Genomic DNA, 7,121 nt, shown 5'->3' with positions numbered 1-7,121 from the left:
GGAGCCCAGGAAAATATGCACAAATAATTTTACAAACAGGCACCATGGGTTCACTACTGTGTTTCATAGTTTGATATTTTCCTCAGAGGCCTAGGTGTCTCAGTTGTATGTTAGGCTTGAGAGGGAAATGATTTCATATTTTCACTCCTAAACCTTTGAGCCCTTGAGCCTGTTTCTAGCTGAGGTTTGTCAAATAATTAACCTGAAAATTGAACTAATATATAACTGAAGTCTGGAAGTTATTCAGTTAGAATTCATAGCTGTGTTTTTTTAATTCCTGCTAATAATTTTAGCAGGATGGGGTTTTTTTTAACAATTAGTTCATGGATCTCAATTTGGAATGAACTATTATATTAACCAAACCAAATCAAAATTTCATTAGCTACATTATATGGTAACTAAAATCATGATGTCAGATTACAGATATAGCAGAAATACACGTAAACCATCCACATCCTGTCTATATAGTGCCATACTTGTGTTGCAAGTCTTGTCCTTGACTAAAATATGTAAAAAGTACACAAAACTAAGGCATATATTTCTGTATTCCTCTGTATATATGCCATCTGCATGAGTACATTTGTGCGTGCATGCATGCTTGTGTGTTTATGTTCACTGTACATCTGATGTGTCATCTGCTCCAAGTGAAGTAGCTTTCAAACACCTAAAAAATCAAGAGCAATATTCATCTGATCCTGGAAGATAGAATGTCAGTTTCAGCATAAAGACAGGAATATATTTTTAAAAAATAGAATAAACTGAGATAGTGTTGCCCTTGAGCAACTGAATAATGATCATTAGATGACTGACAGTCATCTCAGGGAGATGTCACTCAAATATGCACTCATATACATGTACAGTATGTGTGTATATACACACATCTCAACACAGAAACACACATATCCATGCATACAGCACCCACAATGATTAGTGGAGCTTGGAATGTATCATAAGAAACACTGTAGAAAGTGACACTCAGATGCCCCAGTTATGAATTCAATGTTGTAAAGATCCTTCACCCACACACACAAACATACATATAGTAATAATACACACAGAGAGAGTTTGGAGGGGTTTTGTGTTATGATAATTAAGTATTACAGGAAATAAAATCCTCCCAGTGTCACAAGAGCACTCACATTTTTTAGCACCATCCAACTGGCAAGCAACACTTTCACAACATTTTAATTGGTCTCCAAGAAAATTCTAGTCGACTGAGTCCTTTTTTTTTTTCCTCTATCAGCACTACCATTGAAGCAGCGCTGCTGTTACCAAAAGGTTTTGCGTAGCTGATTTGTATTCAGAGATGACTGCTTGCTGCTAAACTTTCATACTGTTACATAAAGATCTGCTACTTAACACAGTTTTTACCTCTTAATATTGACATGTATCAGCAACAAGTAGGCAACCCTCCGTGAGTGTGTGGATGTTCATGTCACAAATTTTATAATGTTGTATAATCATTTATTATTGTTTAACCTGCTAGCATTTATGCTGTTATACTACCAGTGGTTTAAGAGTCCTTTATTTGACTATCTAGGCATTACGAAACCATCTGTAAACCATGTTCTTAGCTACTATCAGTGAACATGCTGTAATATGAAAATGTGATGATATAATGCAGGGATATAATGTATTCTCCCTTAGTCCCCACAAAAACTGTATTCACATCCTGTCATCAACATATAGTCAGCCGTTGCCAAAAACGTAAAAGCCTTATTAGAGATGAGATTGGCTGCGAGTGTAAACCAGAGACATCTACGTCAGCATATATATATACTCTGTGTGTGTTTGTGTGTATGTGTGTGTTTGTGTGTGTGTGTGTGTGTGTGTGTGTGTGTGTGTGACCTGTAATGGTAAAATGATGTAAGGCATGGCTAAGTAAGGTACAGTAAGCAAAGTACTGTAAGACAGACCATGCTTACACACAAATACACACGCGCACACACATGCACACACGAACACCAGCCTGCTGGGCCTTGCCCCAGCCAGCTTCAGTTTCCACTGTGCATCCAGGTTTGCATGAAAGCCATGAATAAGTCAGCATTTCTGCATGATAGGTCTGTAACTAGGAGTGACAGTTAGAGAGCATAGTCTTTTGAATCTCAGATGAGACTCAGTGTGTGTGTGTTGGGTGGGAGGGGGGGGCTGAGTGCTTGTGCATATGAGCTTATGTCCTGCCCTCTTCCCTCATCTACCTCACAAATGGACGTCATGCTGCTGGAAAAAGGTTGTTGACGTCAGTTGCAAATGGAGCTGTCAGGTGGAAAGGGAAGACCTCGGTCATCACATAACCAAACAGCAATATTTCAGGATTTATTTTTATTTTTCTGTGGTAAAATATTAGAAACTCAAGGTTCACTTACTACATTTTTCCTCCTTCACTAAAGATGTTACCATGTGACCTAAGTATAGAACTTTTGATGGCGTGATAACAAGTGGTTTGTATGTATATCATATATATTATTATATATAATATCCTGGTATTGGATTTGATATATAAATATGTTAAATTTCCCTGAGAAACATTACCTCTAGTTTTCTCTTTTCTACATTTTTTTCCATGTTGTTGTTTGTTTTGTTTACTTAATATTTTACCTATTCATTCATTCATTTCTCTCATAGCTTACCTATTTATGACTGCATCCATCCTGATGGTGTTGATTTGTAAATTGCTTGTTAATTGTTTCATCCGTATGGGTTTTTCTTGGCCTTGCTTCTACAAGCTTTCTTCTCACAACCAAGGACAGCCCAGTAGTAGCCTGAAGCTGGACAAACTGTGGAAAGCTAGCTTTTGCCACAAGTGAGCTGCAGATTGCAGCACATTTCAACTCCAGTCTAAATTAAAAAAAAAAAAAAACCTTAGTCCAAGGCCAGACCGGTCTTTGCTGCATCTCATCTGATCCTGGCCACCTATATAGACTAGGCAAGCCCCCATTCCAACTAGCTCCTGGGCTGAACTTCATCCATAACCCTGATCTATTTCCAAGCGACATAGTACGCTTTATCAGGCAGTCAAGACTCAGTTTCAGGTGATACCAGTTTGACTACCAGTTCCAGTTGTTAGAAAAATGAAAAATGAGAATTAACATTCATTTTTCCACCTACAAGGAAGTCATGGAAGGTATACATCATTTGAAAGTGTGAAAATATTGTATCTACATTGAAACAGCATGATTAAATGTTGGGGTTTGGGGGGTTTTGGTCAACAAGTTTGCCCAATTTTATATTCTATCCCATATCTTTGCAGGAAGCATAGCTTACCTCTGTCTCCTTGGTCTTGTCTACGTAAGCAAGCACGGTATTTATGTACACACCATGGAAGTACAGTGTACCTTTACTTGTTGCACTTATGAATGCATATCAAGTGTGGGGCGGAATCGATTTTATGAGGAAATGATGCTGCGGAGTACAGTATCAATCGGAAGAACTACAGTGGCATACAAAGTGGAAACAGATGTTCCCCTGACATTTTATATTATCATTCCCATCTTCATCGCAGCTGTTGCTCCAGATCCAAAATCTAGATCCTGCGTTGACCCCAATGTCTGGAGCTTTTCCCTGAGCTCCAGGTTTAAGTCTACCTGGGTGGGTGCAGCTGATTTAATGACATGTACACACAGTCCCTACTGAATAAGTCATCCAGCCACCGCTTACACACCCATAGTGCTCATCTATTTTTCAGTCCGGGGCATCTTTCTGTCTTTCCTTCTCACTCACATTATGTCTGCATGTCTATCTCTGTCTTTGTCTCTTTTTGTCTGTCCCCTTGCAGTGTGTAAATAACTTTGGCTTTATAAAAGCCAATGAGCTACATATTGTGTTATGATTCTTGTCTACTGAGTCACTCTGTTACACTATCTTTGACATCTGCAGGGGATGTTTCCATTGAATTGTCTCAGTACTGTGGTTATTTGGGGGTGAATGAATGGGGGTCCATGTAATAGTATAGGAGGGAAAAGATTTAATTGCATTTGGACTTTGAACTTGAAAAAGTACATTTGCATTCACTACAGGCCTTGATAACAGATAACTCCAGAGGACGTTGGAGGCAATTGTCAAAATGATCTGCTTCCTGTTAATTATCTCTTGATGTACTGTAGTTTGTATTCTGTTTTATCCACAGTGGTACAGTGAAAGCACGTTTAGAAACATACTATTGGCTACTTTTTTATGGTGTCACTGGAGAATTAATGCCATTATGATCAAGCTCTTTGCGTTCCTCCACAGACAGACCTTGGCTTTGAACTGCTAAATGATTGATGGGTGAGATGAAAGTGAATGTAGGTCACCATGGGTAAGGGTTGACAGAAGCAGCATAAATCAGACAGGGATAATAACCAGATATCATGGAGGATAATGGCCCAACCAGAGCCTATTACAGGTATATTCAACAGCCGTAACAATCTGCCATAGCCACTAAATGTTGGATTGCACATTTTACTATTAACAGATAATGATGTTGAAGAAAATACAGTGTTTAGTGGTTTAAACGTGATGGGATTTTTGATTTGAGGTCAGGTACAGTAAATTGTACTTACCAAATAGCATGATATTCATCTAAATTATATATCATACACATGACTAAAAAGTATTTCCTTCATTACTTGACTGATATTTAATGTCAAAAATAACAATAATTTCCCGTGAAAGTGTTTTTTTAACCTACAGTGTCTCTACACTGTGTATCTGATATGTTATCAGGTGTGTGTTGCTTGAGAGAGACGTCTTCTGGATGTCTGCTCTGTGATCTCTGTTTAAATCATGTTAAAAAAAATCCTCCTCATTAAGCAAGTTCAATCCACATCCTCAGACAGGAGGAGGCAGCCAGGCAAAGAATGATGGCAAAGAATCTGATGATGAAGAGACCTGAGCTCAAACACAGTCAAAACACATCTAGGCGAATGCAGCTCAAATGCGTGTGAGTCAATGAGTGTCTTGGTGCTCGGAACAAGGAGAGCTCTATAAAGAATACATGCGCACAACCTTGTAGATTTCAAATCAGATAATTAAGATCCAATATTGAGTTTTGAGTGGGATACTTGGATGAAGATAGAACTCTTGCTGAAATATTGAACCATCGTGTTAAAATGTTGAACCATGTGCTGTTTAAAAAGTGAATTAAGTGAATGAAGTTTGCTCTGATTCGAGGCAGCTGTCGTGTTTTGCTCAGATGGCTGAAAGATTTCCATTTAAATTTGAATGACACAGAATATGAAGACACCAAATCGTCACCTCTGTTGCTCACTTTAGTCAATACCCATACATTATTCTGTTACAGTACATTGTTGTGTATCATGAAATATTAATGATGACATAACATCTATATTGCATTACCACTTGCCCTAGATTTCAGCTGTATTTTTGACACACATTAGGCTGCGCTCTAAGACTCACAGTACACAGCTAGTCCTCTCCTCTCTTGCTAAAAACCTACCAGTGATTCTCCCCTGAAAGAATTTGGTTCATTCTCCAGTCTGTCTCTGAAAGCAGAGTGCATAGTATCTCTGTCGCAATCTAGAGATCAGCTGCAGACTCAACAAAAGGTGTCAGAAAGAGGGACCCCTGAGTTCTCTATATCTGTGAGAGAAAATGAGGGAAATTTAGAGGGATGCAGGGCAATCAAAAGAGCAAAAAGAGACAAATAAAAGGCTGAGAAAGAATAGAGAACTGGGGAACAGATGGAGAGAGAAAAAGATGGGAAAATCATAAAGGCAGAGTCAGATGGTGAGAATAGGGAAAGGGTGAGGGCCATAAAGAGCTAAAGCTGGTGTCAGGACTAAAGGGCGAAGGGAGAAGAGAAAGTTCTGTTGTCAGCACAGAGAGGACGGCAGGTGATGGAAGGATAATGACAGAGGGAGGAGCCTACTTGACCTCTGCTGACCTCGTCCTGGATCCGGCTGCTGGGGAAAAGTTGAAGGAAGTGGGCGCAGCAGCAGCTCTAATGTGATGGGATATCCTGCCGCCTGCCCGCTAACCCCTCTTCCTCCGACGGTATTGTCTGTTCCCATCGTTTCACAGTCACCTCTGCAGGATGAGGCTGTGCTCAAGAGCAACACAAACACACGGGAGATACACTCACAGGCACCTCATGCAATGACGCACACATGTCCACGTGCACGCGCGCACAGATGGATACATGCACTGATGTACGCAAGCCATCACACATGCTGACAGCCAAAAACACACACACACACACATAAACACACCTCCAGTTGACTCAACAACACTCACAGCCAAGGACGCTTTCACTCAGGTCACCACATTAAGCAGAAATGAAGGACAGTGTTGAAATTGTAGTACAGAGGGGAAAGATAGGGTGGATTACAAACACAGAGAGTCTGCCAGAGGTGGCACTAACAAAAACAATATTATCATGCAGTGCAGTGCAGCTGGTTTGGTTTACTGAGTGCAAATATAGCCTATTATCCCTCTCTGTGCAGTTTTACACATATTCACCAAAATGAAAGCTTATCATCTGATGAGTGTTTAAAGGATACACATAATTACCCTGAGATGAGACTATTTATCATTTTGTGATTACTGAAGCCAAATGCTAAACGGCTTGTCTCTTGAAAAGAACAGTTGTTTTATTTGCCATTATGCTTCATTATGGTTTTGTTACACATGTCCCTGTCTGTCAGACAAAGTTCAGCAACTCGTGGGTATTTTCCCCCTGTGGAAAAAGCTGCCTAGCCTCAACCCCACCCCCCACCCCCTCCCACTCCCCCCCACCAACCCATGCGACATCAAAGCATGACCACAGTGAAACATCAAGCCCATTTTGGCATTGCCCTCCTACCTCCAGATCCAGTAATTACAGCTCATACGAGACATCAACATTATTACTCGTCAAACCACAGTATAATAATACCACAAAGCACTTCAAAGAGACAACTCACATTTCAAGGGAAAAATAAAAACTCATGGATTATGCATAAGGAAGGATTGATTCAACCTTCCAAAGCAGCTGGGGCTCAGCTCATGTTATCTGGAGCGAGACCCAAACTTGATAATCAAGATTTATGTTGGCGTAATTTGAAAATAAATTCTACATGATTGTTAAAACTGAGCAGAGCAGACCAGTGGTTTGGGGTATTTTCTCTCCAGCCTGTTTTTTG

Source organism: Thunnus albacares, chromosome 2 (genome assembly GCF_914725855.1).
Source record: "Thunnus albacares chromosome 2, fThuAlb1.1, whole genome shotgun sequence".
Taxonomy (NCBI): Eukaryota; Metazoa; Chordata; class Actinopteri; order Scombriformes; family Scombridae; genus Thunnus; species Thunnus albacares.
Note: the sequence above shows the minus strand (reverse complement) of the source record.